This window comes from Lissotriton helveticus, chromosome 7, assembly GCF_964261635.1.
Source record: "Lissotriton helveticus chromosome 7, aLisHel1.1, whole genome shotgun sequence".
NCBI classification, from domain to species: domain Eukaryota; kingdom Metazoa; phylum Chordata; class Amphibia; order Caudata; family Salamandridae; genus Lissotriton; species Lissotriton helveticus.
This window is the reverse complement of record NC_136068.1, coordinates 929137846-929154973: the sequence shown is the minus strand read 5'-3', so window position 1 is coordinate 929154973 and position 17128 is coordinate 929137846. Positions and strand designations below refer to the sequence as shown.

At 39.5% G+C, this 17128-nt stretch overlaps 1 pseudogene; it reads right to left on the bottom strand.

The window, feature by feature from the left end:
• Window positions 1-13083: 13083 nt before the first annotated feature.
• Window positions 13084-15450, bottom strand: LOC144769338 (protocadherin gamma-A1 pseudogene; annotated as a pseudogene).
• Between the last annotated feature and the right edge of the window lie 1678 nt (window positions 15451-17128).

Here is a 17128-nt window from a genome sequence, read left to right as displayed (position 1 = left end):
TGGATTTTATTTAATGTGAAATAAGCTTCCAATGCAAATGTAACCAATGTGTTTTATGCAGCATGCACAACCCAGATTTGGTGCGTGATATGTAAGAACATTTGACAATGAAACTCTAATAAGGTGAAATCTTATTGTAAGGACAAGCAATCAGGACAATGCTCAACATCTACGACCACATTCTCTGGGCTAATGTCTGAAAATGAGCCACTATCCGGTTCTGCTTAGTGGTACAGAATTGACAATGTTTAAACACACTCCTAATGCAAAGACTGGTTTACCATGTAGCCTTTTATTATTAGTCAGGTTGATCAGAACTCCTGCACAGATTTTGCTCCACCTGATTTCGAAGGGCCCGAATTTTTTTCACCTGGATTTCCCAGGTGCAGTAAAAAAGATTGATTGAAATGGCAAAAAAAACGACCAGTAATTCACCTCAGGCTTTGGCTGCAATAGCAGCCAGGCCCGTCACCTTGCCCCTTTTGGCCTCTTTCCTTATCAAGTGGGGTAGGGGGAGCTACAATGCTTCCCATGTCGTAAAAAAACCCTTCCCCTTCCCTCCAGTGTTGTCCCAACCTACCTCCCTTCACCATCAGGCGCACAAAACTCCTGCATTAAACCCCATCCCATACAACTGGAAATTATGTGCAGTTTTATTTTTGGTAAAACTAGTTCTGCATAGTTATTTTCCATTCCATAGAATTTAATTCATAATTCTCTGAATGTGGTGGGATTTTACTGCATGATACTGGTAATTAAGGGAGCAGAGTTTGCAGCCCACCAGTACTGTGCAACTAATAATGGAGGCATATGGGTGCTTGTGTTTTTAGGGATTGTATGGCTACTAGTTTCTAAAAGAGTCAAATCAATTACTTTGTTTGCATAATCACACCTCGATTAATCAAGACCCAATAGCAAAGTGGCAATGTTTTTCTACCCTTCCCCAGAACATGGCAGGCAGCAGCATTAGCATTGAGGACACAATACTGAGATCGCATCTCTTACTCACTCATCTCTTTATGTAGCCATCCCATAAGATAATGGGCGCAGATCAAATCCTTATTTATTGGACATATAGCATACTAGAAGACAGTAGTTCTGGGGAAAGGTCATCTCTGCTTTGCTTTCATAAATCTCAAATCTGCATTCAACATGGTACCCCGGAGAAAGCTGTTGTGAGTCTTGAGAAGTATGGGAGTTCCAGAAAATATTTTAGACACCCTCATAAGGCTCCATGAGGATAACTATGCCAGTGCCAGCTATGGGAACAATGGGGAGCACACAGAACTATTTAGGATAAAGAGGGGAGTGCAGCTGGGCTGTGTTTTAGCCCCGACCCTCTTCTCTCTATTTATTAATGATCTGGCACAGGTACTAAATTTTAATAACAATGATGCCACAAAGTTGGCCCTCGAAAAATACCCACATTACTCTTTGCAGACGATACCCTCCTTATTTCGAAAACACCTGGGGATTACAAGCTTTTTTAGATTGCTTTTATTGTTCTGTGCAGATCATGGGTTAGAACTGAATGTCAGCAAAACCAAGGGTTTGGTTTTTAATCCTTATAGGTACTTGCAAGTTAAGCTGCAAGTTTCTAACACAATGCTTGAATTGGTCAAAGATTTTATATATCTTGGAATTATGCTTATTCATAACTTTAGTTGGAAGGCCGAGATTAATAAAAGTGCCCTCAAGCTGCAGCAGAAGACAGGAGCGTTATTCAAAATGACAAAGAAATTAAAATCGAACCATCTAATGTCACCTCTAGAAATATATAACGTGAAGGCAAAAAGGGCTGATCTCTATGGCACTGATCTTTGGGGCCATGCAGAAATTGTAGAGTTGTGTATGGTAGAGAACTGATTTCTAAGACACCTTTCTAATCTCCCATGGAGCACGTCCACACTCCCCTTGCTTCAGGATATGGGTTTCCACTCGATTTCCTCTACTATAAAGGCAAAACCTTTAGTCTTTTGGCATAGGCACTGGTCAACCCCTGAACTAGAGCCATAGGCAATGAAGGAGCTCTTAAAAAGAGCATGCCATTTAAGAATTCCTTGGCTGTCTTATGTAAAGAAAAATCTCTGCACTCTATCTTTTGCAAATCTTTGGGAAAACCGATAAGAAGGCCCCTGCTACCCATGACAATTTATTACAGATTAGTGTAGGGATTATTTTTGGGGTGATAAGATCAAAAGTTATCACCCCAAAAATAATCAGGTAGGCTAACAATGCTCTTTCTGCAGCCTGAGCGCTGGGAAACCTCCGATGGAGGTAGCCACGCGCTCAATAAATGCTCCAAATAAATAAAAATAAATAAACACACCAATTCCTTGACTTCAAGATTATGCCATCGTATGAAGCAGCACTTGATATTATACAAGGTTCCTTGCCTAGACAATTGTATTTGAAGTTCAGATATGGGACGCTTCCATTAACGCAATTAACCTCTAAATGGGAGAAGTCCAACAGTACTTCCAAAGTGTGTCCTGTCTGCAGCAATCCCTCTGAGTCTAGTTCTTATTTTTTGTTCTTTTGCACTGCCTATCAAGTACCACACAAGTAATGGATTCTTCCATTGTGCCACCTTATTGGTATTACGACCCTAGATATAACTCTTAGGGTTCTCAAGTTGAATATAAGTGACGTGATTGTGGTTGGTATGGCAACATTTCTATAGGCGGTTTGGATAATTGCCAAGCGATTAGAAGGAACAATTAATTGTGCGACTGCCTGAGGCTTAGGATATAGGTCTTTGAGACGGTGGGCTGTGCCATCATTTTATGGGATAGCTCTCCCTATGTTCTACATTTCTACAGCCAATCAAGATAATGATGAGAGAATGAGTTGAACATTATTGTGACTTCCCCTTTGTAGCAGAGGCCCCTTTTAGAATAGTTTTTGGTAGCAAAATGTTATTGTTCTGTTATAATAAATAGAATGCTGGAAAATCTATCACTTCTATATTGTTATTATGAGCATCCGGCAACAGTTGATTTATCCCTAGCAGACAGAATGTGCATTTCCTATATTTATTATTTTTTTTTAAAGTGTTACTTTTTATGTTTTTATTGAATGTTTTATGGATTTGTAATCCAAAATAAACAACAGTGATGGTGTATTGGACATACACCATTCCGGAATACAAGTCCTCACTGGCCCAATAGAAAGCTCACATGACGAATTGTTTGGTAAAAGATCAGCTTTAACAAAGATCGCTTAAAAACAAATTCATTTTGCCACCATTATGGAATTGAGGATAAAACAAATGGACACTGTTACACTAATACCTTTGAAGAACTGCCCTGCTCATTCTAAATAAAACTCCTACCTTCGACATTCCCACTTGCAATACATCTTCGTTTTCATCCAGAACAGAGCCACCTGATTTAAAACGGGAAACCGGCACTACAATGCAGCCATTGCCACGCATACACCTAACCACGCATGCTTTACAACGCATGCGAGGTTACCACGTATGACCTTTTCCACAAATTCCTTTACTACGAGATACGTAGTAAAGGAATGTGAGTTAAAGGTAAAAAAAGGGGGTGAGGGGTCTCCCCTCCCAACCCCCCCCCAAAAAAAATGGGTTTAAAAAGGGGGCTTGGGGGGTCTCTCCCCCAACACCCAAAAAATGAAGCATTTTACCTGATCAACGCTCTTCTGTGCTTCTTGTCCTTTGGGCGAGGAGCATCAGTAACAACGTTATTGCATATGTGCGTCTACGTACTGCATTTTCAACAAAATAGAAAAAGGACAAAATAAAACAGAGTAAGAAAAAGGAGAATTCTGTCTAAAGAAAAAAAATAAAAACTGTGAGTATATAATTTGATACTAATTTTAAAACCTTAACCATGAAAATGCCATTATCATGCATAGTTATACAATGAAAATCGTTGTAAAGGTATGCGTGGTAAAGGCATTTTCGTGGTTAAGGATATTCGTGGTAAAGGCATTTGTGTTGTAATGCAAACGTGGACAAGGCATGCATTGCAACGTCATACAACTCTTTAAAAACGTATTTACAACTTTGGCGCCCTAAGCACCAAGGACAAATATTACTTTCTGATTCCTGAGGGCATGTGTTTATATAGCTTGACACAATGCTTATCAAGTCTATCTACCTTAAGGTCCTCCAGGATTTGAACATAGAGCCACAGTCCATTCTTCCCGGAAACTCTAATTCTCTACTATTATCTCTGAATACCTTCACAAACACTGAAACGTCCCACCCACGCTTTTGACAAGTAAAGAAGTGTAAAATAGTTTATTTTTTACCTTGAAACTTTGTGAAAGGTTCCTACAATTATCCAAAAAGCATGTTGGAGTATCTCAGTTCAAAGCTAAATGCAAGAGCACAACTTGCAATAAAAGTCACTTGAGATACCAGAATTGGATCAGTTCCAGGAGAAAATCTCTCTTACAACACATTTTCTGTTCAAGCCTGTTTCTCGTAGGATGTTTATTCTTCAAACCAGTCCAATGCAGCAAAAAAGTGTACAAAATATCATGCTGGCATAATGTCTGACAATCCACATAATGTGCATAATGCAAATTGTGCAAATTGAGCTTGTTTGTCACAATAACAACCTATGAGGCCACCAGAATCGGTTCTCCTGTGTAACTGCTTTCTCTAATTTATCCAACTGTCATCACCTTAGTCCCCTGATTTATGTCTATTTATCATCATCATGACTTCACAGTTCAGCCATGTCCACAGCCCCCTACCTAACTAGACCTTGGCGTAATTTAAACCACGGCAGCATCATTTGCATTATTTCAGAAAAATGGCATTGCGCTTGGTATGTGAAATTCTCCAAATTATGCCTTCATGCCACTTCGTGTGATCACGTGCCACTCATGGTAAAAATCGACCACAAGCACACAATTCAATGTAAAAATCTACAGCAAATGTATGGGAACAACACAATGTGAGAGGCAGCTATTCGTGATGCATTTGTTTAAATGTGCCCATGCATAAAAAATTGATGCAAGGATGTATTTTTGGCAAGAATATAGTACACAGTAACAGATATGCACTTAGTATACTTATGCAGAAATTCACATAATTTTACCAGAATTAAAAAAACATTTTTCCTGAATTCCGCATATGCCTAGACCAAACAACAGGGCATTTACAATGCATACTGTCTGATATCTCAAACCAAGCCTACTTGAAAAACATTAAACAAGACCTCTTAGCTATCCCATTCCTTCATTAGCAAAGCGTAACTCAAAAACATCAAATAAGGTTTCGTAGACCCCTCCACCCCTTTCATGTTCAATATCCCAATCCTAAATAAATACCCCGTCACCTGCCTAAACATTTCCTTCACTATATCGACTTGGTATGGTCAAGGCCACTAATTCACTTAGAAGCAGCAAGCACAGACAATTTCAATAATCGCAATACACCTGCAACCTAAGTTTCTTACAACATTGAAAGAGGCCTGCAACCCCCTAATGTTGATACTGGAAATTGCTTGTTCATTATTCATTTGGATTCTTTATTCGATGATTAAAAATCACCATAAAAGTACAAACATTCAATGTACATTGAGTTCATTTCTTTTAAAAAAGACAAACCATCAAATTCACATGTAACCTGATGTAAGTACAACGACAAAGTCCCAGTGAAATAAAGGAAACATTATGATCCATTAAAAACAATCACAGAGTTCTCACAGTTCTCACAATTCGCCCGCCCCTCTAGTTGCTCTTAGTCGGACAGCTACTTTAATAAAATTAATGATACAGCACAATGTAAGGGGGTCCGACGCCTGCTGTAAAAAAATCAAAGCCTCTTTAGCACATTTTATATTTGATTTTTTCAAAATGTCTACCAAGAATCTACGCCTGGGTTCAGAATAAAATGAACATATCAATACAAAATGAAGGGAATCCTGCGGAGACCTATTGTCGCAGCCACAGGTTCTCTTCTGCTCAATAGTAGGTGAATACCCTAATGGTGATCCCAATAAATATGGTAAAAAATTGAGCCTAAAACGGGTCATTAAAAACCTTTCCTGTGCATTGTATAGCAAATATAGGTAAGGTTCCATTCCTTCGGTGGTCTTTACAAGGTTATATGCGCACACCGTGATTTTAGCCCTTTCGTGTTCTATTCTCTGTGCGACTTTGTGTGCAAAAAACGCTTTTTTGACAATCGTCTTATGGTGGGGGATGTTCATTAAATACCCTGGCCCTCACTTGCTACATTTTGACGCACTGCAGCGCAGCAAACCTTCCTGCTGCGCTGCCGTGTGTCAAAATGAAAGGGCAGAAATTTGTTGTATCTGCAAGATACGGCGCATTCCTCTCTTTCTCCTCTGTGCTGGCACACAAACAGCAGCCGTGCATCAACGCAGATACCCTTGCATCATATTACAAGGGTTTCTGCATTGCGGGAAGATTGTTTTTGTGCAGGAAGGGAGACCTTCCTGCACCCACATTGAAAAAGGAAACAATGAGGAGAAATACAAGTATTGCCTTGAAATGTCATGCAGAGTGACTTTACGTGGCCTTGTAAATATGGGAAAGCCCATTGCGCTGCTGATGCATCAAAAATGGTGATGCACCTGTGGTGAAATGGGCTTGAAAATGAGCCCCTTGTTTCTTTCTTTTGATTTCACTCTTGCCACCTCTCATGTGGATTGCAAACAATCAACACTCACTGTAGCAAAGTTTGGCATATCATTGCCCTAATGATGAAGCAGTTTCTAAATCTCAGCAATTTAAAAATGCTCTCACTCTTCACTTTCTCCTTAGGTCCAATTCTTAATTTCAACATTTCACTCCCTGCATTTAACTGTTACCTTTCAGACAGCTAAACTGTCTTGCACACTATAATCCCTATGTGTCCTGTAACTATTAGACCACTCTGTCCATGTCTATTTCATTACCTCTGTGTTTTATCAATGTCTCATGAAGTTTGGGGATTTAATCAGCTTGCTATGGAAACATATTTGTCATCAGCCTCTTACAACTATATCCTCATGCTATTCTTTAAAAAAACTTCCACTTGAACCATATCACAGATAGGATGCGTTGCCCCGGTCTGCACAATGATGCACCTTCAACTGTGTACACCATGCACAGATTGGGTCTGTGCACCCCATCACATGAATACACTGCCTACAGTGCAGCTGCAAACATCTGCCTGCTCAGGGGGCAGCGCTTTAGTGAAAGGTGGACCAGCTATTTGAAGCCACTGGTTCACCTTTCACTATGTATTTTAAAGGAGTGGCATAGATCACTCTGCAGGTGAGTGCAGTGAGTGACTGCATGCACCTGCATGAGGGTGTCCAAGTGGTTTCATGGGACCCTCATTCCACCCTTCAAAGGGTCACCCTCAAGAGCACCACTTCTCTGTGGTTTACATTCTGTTCACCCACTGACAGCTCCTTTACTTCTGCGCCTGCATCTAAAACATGAGCAGAGGAAACGTGTTTCCTCACTTTCATGGGGTCACATCTCTATGGAAAAGAAGGATTTTCCACGTGAGATCATGGCAGTGCACAGGTGAAGCTGGCAGAATCTGTTTTACACAGGGGGCTGTGCAAAGTGCCCGAGACCTTTTCTGTAATACTAAAGTGACCTGGGGCACACCAATAGGGTGTACATGCCTGTGTGCCCAAAGGGTACTTCTGATAATACAGCCCCAGATGTCCTTACTGTTATAGATCCACAAAATGATTGCATGAATAGATTTCAACTGCTTAAGCTGCTGTTTCTCCTTCATTACTGATGTTACCCCACCTCACAGTTTGGTTTCTACTGCCTTCACTCTACAGAGACATTCTTATGCATGCCTCAGACTTAATTTCATGGGCAAACTACAGGCATATCTCTGCCTTCTAATTTGCCTCGCATTCAGGTCCAGAACATTATTAAAGGCAATACTGTCATCATCAACATTTGGCTAGCCCAGAGTCTCTTCATTTGTGAGACCACTCAGATGCCAATGATCCTCCAGCAGGGTCCTAAGCTACCGTTAGTGAAGAGAGAACCTGAAGAGGGTAGTTTGCTTTTTGAGGGTTCGGTTCCTTGTGGGTGATGTAGAGACTTCTGAGGTTAGAGCTACACTTTATATCCAATGACACAGCCAACCAAGCTCATCCTTTAAATCCAGCAGAAACACAATAAATGTGACCATCTTTTTATGCTTCAGTTGACCTTCTATTTTTTTCAATAAAAGTCTCACACAAGAAGGGAATTTGAAAGTTGTGTCATCAAACTGTTGTCAAAACAAAACTGTAAATGCCAATCTTCAGGGTTTTTTTATCCAGCAAAAACTAATTTGTGGACCTTTTAACACACTATAAAAATCATACACAGTTGTCTGGGTTTTCTAAGAAATTTCACATTATTTGTAGAAGTGAAGTCCCTCAAGATTGTACACCTGTCCTCAAACTTCCAACATCAAATTTCCCCATATAAAAGTCATTTGCTTGCTTATTGAATTATTCTTTTCAAGCCTTGCCCAGAAGGTTCAATCATGCATCTAGTCACACTCCTAAACTGGTTTACTGCATCAGCCCAGGTAGCAAGCATTCTAATTGTTTCCATTTCTCAAAACTCTACTCTAACGATTACAAACAGCACGTAACCCGATGGAGCTGTGACCCTGACCATCTCTCTTGAATCCTGGAAAGGTTCAGGTCTTTCTGAAATAGTATATAAAAGATTGTCATCATCCTCATGGGGCTGCTGCGTTTCTTGAACATTGAGCTGCATGCTATGTCTCAGCGAGGCAGAAAACGTATTTGTAGAGCACATGCTCATGTCCTTGGTACCTGTATGTCTAAAGGGAGGTCTGTCTACATAAAGCTCCCTGTCCAGTGAAAGAAGATCATGCAGCCATTCACTCTCCACTTCAACAGAGTCAGAGGAAGAGCTGCTGATAAACAAAAAATGCCTCCAAATGCATCCCAAAGTACTAGTACTGATGCTGCCACATTCTCTTATGTATTTCAAAAAGCTTTTTTGTTATAGCGGGTCCTCTCCTGCTATCCACGGTACCTTTAGCCTCTCACCAGGATGGTATTGACCATGGAACACCCCATCACCTGCGCCTTGGTGCTGAAATACATGTCCCTGAGCCACACTATAGACTTTTTCCCCGGCAGGTCTGAGCAGAGTTTTACCAAGCAGCCAGCCACATGTTCCACACATCTAGATCTCACCATCAGGAGCACACGCTCTGTCCCTCCCACTTGAGGCATTGCAGAAGTGAAGTCATTTGCAAATCGGTTTTGACCGAGCTCCAATAGCAACAGCACAGACCAAACTGCCAGGCCAGGTCCTCCCTGAACTTGAACACAATCAACCCAGGAGTGGTTTTGCACTTAGTAGGGCTCATCAACCAGGTATAGCTTGGTGTATATTTCAGTGTGACATCCTAAGTGGGACAGGTATGCCCAGATGTGGGTTTGGTGCACACTGTGCCACTGAAAGCAAGCTATGCCTGGCTGTTAGGCCCTAATAAAGGCAACACTGGTCTTGGGTTGCTTGTATTCCTGTTCAGGGAGGACCTGGCCTGGCAGTTCATGCTGGACTGCTCCCAGTGGAGCAGGGTCATGACTCATTTGCATATGGCTGGGTCCAAATTCATTTAGCAAGGAGTGCAAAATTATGATGAGCTGGGAGACAGCCCCAAGTAATTACCAGGGACTGGGGTCAATTCAAGCATGCCATCAATCACTATTTTGTATACATCAACTTTTTAAAAGTGTCATTTACAAAATAGTAATTTAAAACCCTGACTTTACCATACCATTAAAGTGTTTTTTAAATTACAATTATAATGAGTGGAATAAGTATTTTTCTAAATGTTCCCAAACTGAATTTAGCACTTATTAAATGTAAATATTTAAACCGGTATTAGGTCATGGGAGGCCAGCCTTGACAACGTGAAAAATAGATTTGGAGGTTTTCACTTCCAGGGCATGTAAACCATAAAATATATATGTTCTACTTTTTCAATACCAAGTAGCAGCCCCATAAGCCCTTATGTCCAACCTTAGGGATGACATATTTTTCTTAAAGGAAGGTTTAGGCCTGCCAAAATGTATATTTTTCCAGGTTTAATTGCAGTTTTAAACTGCACTATAAGCTACAAAGGCAGGCACGAGACATGCTTTTCAGTACTACTCTAGCTGGTAGCACAATGAGTTCTGAAGTCCTTTTGTAGCATTTGATTTAGAGGCCCAAGGTACACATAGTACCATACACTACAGATCTATAAGTTAAATAAATGTGTCAATTAAGCGTATTCCAATGTTACCATGTTTAAAAGGGAGACCATAAGCACTTCATCACTGGTAACCAGGAGTAAAATGCACAGCGTTCTAAGGCCAACCAAAGCAGGTGCAGCAAAAAGAAAGCAAACATATAGAGTGACACTATAGAAAGGGCACATTTCCAGCATCACCTGTCTCACTTTCAAACTGGAAAAGTGCCACAGAGATCTGTGCAATAATTTCTACTTTTACGGGGCAAGGAGCTGTTTGTACACATATCCGGTCCCTATCTACTCACTTATAAATAATTGATGCTTTTCAAGCTGAAAGCAAAATGCTGCATATTACTTCTGTACATGGCCCAGGTGCTGTGCTCAGATAGCTCTAAAGTTGTAAGCTCAAAGTGAATTGCAGTGTTTCACACAAAAGAATAAGGAGTCCGCAAATAGTGCTATGGTTCTCTAACATTTGCATAATTTACTATTGCATAATTATGCAAAGTGTTAGCAAAATTATGTGCAGTTATGTAAAATACAAATCCGTCATTTAGGACTATGCTTTGACGCAAAGTGTGTACTCACATCCATTTTTGATGCAATGATGCATTTAGCAATAAAAAATAGTGCCCCTCGCCTGCCCCTACCCATATTTTCATCGATTGTCATATATTGACTTGTTTTGAGCTCTGCCCACATGGACCCGTGATGATGTACTATATGTATATATTTTTTGCCTTGTGAAGTTTTGTTGTTCCTGTATGTCTGTTACTTTCAATAAAAAAATTTAAAAAAATTAAAAACAAAAAAAAAATAGTGCCATTTTTAAAAAAAAAACCTCTGTAGCAACAGCCACTTGTGTTCTGCTGTCCTCATAAATCCATGGTTAATTTTCAACACAACAGCCCATTCAGAGTGATTACTCAAAGTCATGTAATGAATACATTTCATGAATCAAATGTAACATGAAATTATCCAAATTACACTAAATATTCTGGCGCAATTTAAATTTAGGACAGCCCTAAAGAGAACCCTTTTGCATTTCCTCTGCAGAGGAATACAGATTCTGCTCAAACACTGTTGAACATCCAGTGATAAATCAAAGAAAATGAATCTGTATGCCTCTGTATAACTAGCATTTTTTTATCAACTCTGAACAAGCATGTTGATGATAGAACAGTAGGTAATTTGTGGGTTATTATGTCTCTTTATGCTAATACAACTCTTCTTTGCAGTTTGGTAAGACAACGTTCCCGCTACAATGACAAATCCTTCTTCAGTGTTTTCCTCCTTAGTATAAACAATCAATGGCTTGCTGGAAATTATGCAACATATTTTCATCACCTGTGCCCAACAGGAACACCAATGTTCACTATTGCAGATATAATCATGCCTTTTAATTCTAGAGGGGCTATTCACAAAGGTAACTTACACTTTTGAGTAATTTACACATACAAGGTCACACTTACACTTTTGACTAACTTTACTTCTTTTGGCTATTCACAAAATCGAAGTGTAAAGTTACTCACAAGTGTAGATTTACATGTCTCCACTCCCCGAAAAAAAGTGGAGCCAAATATACAAGTGTTAACTTACAGCTGTTGAAAAAAAACAGCAATGATTTCAGCACCACACATGGCCAACCACTGGCACTGCAACACCCTTTCATAGAAAGTACTGGAGGTAGGGGCTTAAAATAAGAGAGGATTGCCAATAATGTTGAATGAAATTAAATTATTTAAAATAGTTAAAATATAATTAAATATAATAGAATTTTAAACAATCTACACATATTCATTACTTGATTATAAAGTGACGTAACAATCATTTTTGAATTTATAAACGTATGTAACATTTTTTTAAATATATTTACATTGTTCCTAATTAATTATAGGCACCCTTTTAATTAATTTGAAATTATAATAAAAAATGTTACTTTAGATTTTTAAAGAATTGTTTTTACATTTAATTGAATGTATTCAAATAAAAGATTTAATTGAAAAGTAACTTAAACATGCTATAGTATTTTTTATTTTGGTCTACATTTAAAATAAATGTATAACATTAATTTACATGAATATTTAATACAAATACACACAAAAATTTTACTTATTTAATATAAAGTTTATTCCATGTTCTCATTTTCCTTATACTTTATCATAGGTAGCTCTCCAATCCAACTGTTGGAGTTTAGGGTGCATAGTAATGGATTAGCATTTTACATAATTATGCATCATTTCATGTAATTTTGTAAAATCTGACTCTATTTGCCTACAACATTCGAATTGTGATGTCTCTCATGTAAAAAAAAAAAGTAGCTGCTCAACTATAATAATATATTGCAGTGAAATTGTGGTGTCATAATGGCTGCTGCCAGTAGCCAATGTGAAAAGCAGGTAACAGAGAATTATCAAAGTGGAAAATTATACAAAGAAAAAGAGAACTAGCTTTTCATTCTAATAATCTATTATTTATAATGAACAGTGATTGGCAGAAAGGAGAATTTTTAGGCATTGTGTTGATTTTTGCACATAATTCAGAATCTCTCTGAATATTACAACTCATACTGAGAAACGACCCTTGTTTAATATGATGTTATGTCAGTCACTGAACAAACAGGATCAATAAACATTAGCTAATAATAAAAACAGTGTATTCCATTTGTGTGTTTTTTTCTGAAAAATAGCATACACTGTACACTTGTAGTACTTTTCTCGTATAGAGATATAACACATATTTAACTAATAATGTCACAGTACACAAAATTGTATGCACATACTTTAACACACAATGGTCATAAGCAAACGAATATCGGATATAGTGTGTAAAAAACAAATATATTAAATGGCAATGAAACTACTGACCTCATTGGTGATTGCTTCTTTGCTGTTATTTCCATCTTGCAAGACGGTAAGATCCCAATCATTTGCAGTGAGGTTGTTAGTAAGAGTGCCTGAGTTGCTACTCGTGTGGTTCTTCAACCCACAACCATTTGTTAAACTCACCTCATGTGAGTAGGTTCGCAGGAAGGCTCTCACACCATCAATACCCACAAACTGGGAGGCCAGAAGGACAGAGTCATTTACAGCTTTTGACTTATAGTACTTAGATTTTTTCCATTTAAGCATCTGGAAAGCCATCAAAACAATTAAAAATATGAGAAATAGACAGGAAATTAACACAATGACGATCACCAAGTACCAAGTTGGGTTGGATTCAGAGTCCACAGATGTTGGGGGGCTGCTTAGGTCTGACAGAATTTCAGGGATGCTGTCAGATTGCAAGACAGTGACTGTTACAGTGGAAGACAAAGAAGGCTGGCCATTATCTTTTACTAAAACTACAAACAACTGCTTTAGGGCATCTTTCTCTAGGAAGGCACGAGCTGTTCTAATTTCCCCATTGTGAAATCCAACAGAGAAGAGCCCATGGTCTGTGCTCCTTAATATCTGATAGGAGAGCCAGGAATTTGGCCCAGAATCAACATCAACAGCAACCACCTTGGTCACAAGATATCCAGGGTCAGAGGAACGAGGTGCAAACTCCACTCCAGAGGACTCATCAGTAAGAGGAGCAGGAAATAAAATGTGGGGGCCATTGTCATTTTGATCCACTACAACAATATTCAGAGTGATGTTACTGCTGAGAGATGGGGAGCCTCCATCATGTGCTTTCACTTGGACTTTCAACTCCTTGAACTTTTCGTAATCAAATGACCGGAGGGCATAGATGACCCCAGTAACTGAGTTAATGGATACGTATGAAGAGAGAGGAGCATCATCTTTGAAACTGTTCATTAAAGAGTATATGATTCTGGAATTCTGGCCCGAATCACTGTCTCTGGCATTCACCGAGAAAATGGAGGCTGCTGTAGGGTTGTTTTCCATGTCATAGGCTGTATAGTACAGACTGTCAAAAACAGGTGCATTGTCATTTATGTCCGAAATTTGTAGCCTGATCATTTCGATTGTTGTCAGGGCAGGTGTTCCATGGTCTTCAGCTATAATCGATATTTTGTACTCAAAGGCCTCTTCTCTGTCTAATGGCTCAACTGTCACTAAACTGTAATAATTAGCATTGGAAGATCTTAACTGAAATGGAATATTGTCCGAGATGGAACATGTTATTCGGCCATTTACTTTAGAATCTTTATCCTGCACACTGAATATGGCAATTACTGTCTCTGTGGGGCAATCTTCTGGAATTGGTGAGAAGAGAGATGCAATAGTGATAGTGGGTGGGTTATCATTTATATCAACAACCTCAATCACTAATTTGCTTTCGGCAGCTAGGCCGCCATTGTCTTTTGCTTGAATCTTCATTTCTAATAATTCATTTTCTTCAAAGTCGAGATTTCCCATCAGATGTACATCTCCAGTTTTGCTGTTCACCTGCAGCTTTGGGTTGTGCTCCGCTGGAACGTTGCTAAAGGAGTAGGTGACCTCTGCATTCGATCCCTCATCTGCATCTGCAGCTGTGACTGTAGTCAGCAGGGCTCCTTCGCCTACATCTTCTTTGACACTGACTTTGTACACAGACTGACTGAACACGGGTGGGTTGTCGTTAGTATCTAAAACCACAACTCTGATTTGCAGAGAGCCTGTCCTGGCAGGGTCCCCACCATCTATGGCTGTCAGGATAAGGTGATGCACAGGAATATCCTCACTGTCAAGGGGATTTTCAAGTATAAGTTCGGGCTCCATCAAATCATCACTTTCACTGGTGACTTGTGTTTTGAAATAAGCGTTGTGGCTCAGAATATATTTTTGAAGACCATTAGTACCCACGTCAGGGTCGCTGGCCTTTGGCAGCGACAGGCGTGTTCCGGGCGCACTGATCTCACTGACTTCCAACACCAGCTCCTTATTAGGAAAGCTGGGTGCATTGTCATTTATATCCTGAATTTCAACTTCAAACTGGTAAAGTGCCAGAGGATTTTGTGCAATCAGCTCTGCAATCAATAGGCAGGGACTTGTTTTTGCACACATGTTCTCTCTGTCTATCTGTTCGCGGAGAGACAAATAGCCGTTATTCAAACTAAAAGCAAAATGCTGCGTCTTACCTCCGGAAAACATCTGGACGCTGCGCTCTGACATTTCTGAGATTTTAAGTCCGGTGTCTTATGCAATATTGCCCACAAAGGATCCCTTTTCCATTTCTTCCGGAATGGAATAGCGAATCTCTCCGCTTGCTGCTGATAACGCCATGAAAAAGCATAACAGGACACTCCCCATGAAACCAGAATGGCCATTCACACGTTGCATTTCCAATCCAATGACGATACACATTCTTCTCTCTAAATATCCAGTAGCTTTGCTTTCGTGTAACTAATATTTGTTTAAGATTCGAGCAAAGGTTGTATATTCCGAAATATCGCAGGAAAACGAAGCACCTCAGTAGTGTTCGGCTTTCAACCCCGATGAAATAGCGTCTAATTATACGTGTACCAAGTGCTGAGTTACTGGATTTGGTTGTAGATACATTTGCTGGTCAACAGTGACACCTAGTTGTTTTAATTAGAACAGCAACATTACGTACAAGTTTATATTTACAGGTATGTAGTGCACGTACTATGTTTTTTGATCCATTTAAATTATCCCTGTTATTATACAATGTTAAAAGACTGTGTTCCATATCATGTTCATTAGAATTTGCACTAATTAGTTTTCTATTTCGAAATCATGGTATTTTATATACTGAATTGTTAAAAAAGAGGACAAAATGATATATTTAAATATGAAAATGACTACTAATACAGCCTGCTGTTGGATAGTTTTCTGTGGTCATTGACTGTGGAAATATTTGAGGAATATAAGTTTTCAGTAGAGGCAGCTCAAGAAAGAGTTTGGAAACATGAAACTCGGACGGAACTTAAAAAAGAACATTTACGTCTCCACTAATTAAGGAACCTTTTTCATGGCAAAACTTTTCACTTTAAATTATTTCGTCTGTATCTAATATTAACGCTCTGCTTTACTGAAACTACGGTCAAATGCAAAGCAACACTCGTTCCATTCACACTGTGTTAGACAAAGATGTTTGAGAGCAGAAGCCATTTTATGTGCAGACATTTATTCTGGGAGAGCTGCAGACAACAACAGCTAGTTGAGGCTACACCCTTTGAAAAAAAAAGTGCTTCCAGGAGCACGGCAAGTTTGGCATACTGATAGCACCGTACTGCCAACTTAAGGCAGTGCCCTGGAGGCTGGGCTTCACCGTGCAAGGAGATTCCCCAATGATGAAGCATCCCACCTCTGGTGGGTGAGGGAAACCGTCCTTTAAAGGGGCACCTTTTTGATTTGGTGTTCTCCCATTTAGTCTAAAACTTTACTTATTAGACTTGAGGGCTTTAACCACTTGGCTGCTAAGGCTTTTCCCCTCCAGTGCTGGATATTTATGAACCCCATTATACATGACGAGTTCACCTTGTCATGAGCACAGCTCCAGTGTGCCTCATGACGAGCTCACCTTGTCATGAGCATGCAAGAGGTTAATGTGTTCAATGCTCTGGAGGAGCCACATGTTAAATTACCACCATAGTGTGTACTAAAGGGCACTCTTACGGTGTAGCTACAAAACATTTGATGGGCAAACAGTCAAATAGTTCTGTGATTAACCTTGTAATATAAAACTGACCACACACTATTAGCAATATTGTTCTGTTCTACTAGGCCTCGATGGAAATTATGGGAAATGGTAAAAAAAAAATGATGTGTGGATCTGTTGATTTCCATTGTTCCAGGGTTCCCGCAATATTATTTTTACCCAAATTAAATCTCAGAGTGACACAACACAGATTAATGGCATAACAAGCATTATTTGAAATCAGTAGCGGCTGCTCTTAAGGCAGAGTGAAGAATCAGGGACAGGGTGTGAGGTGGGGGA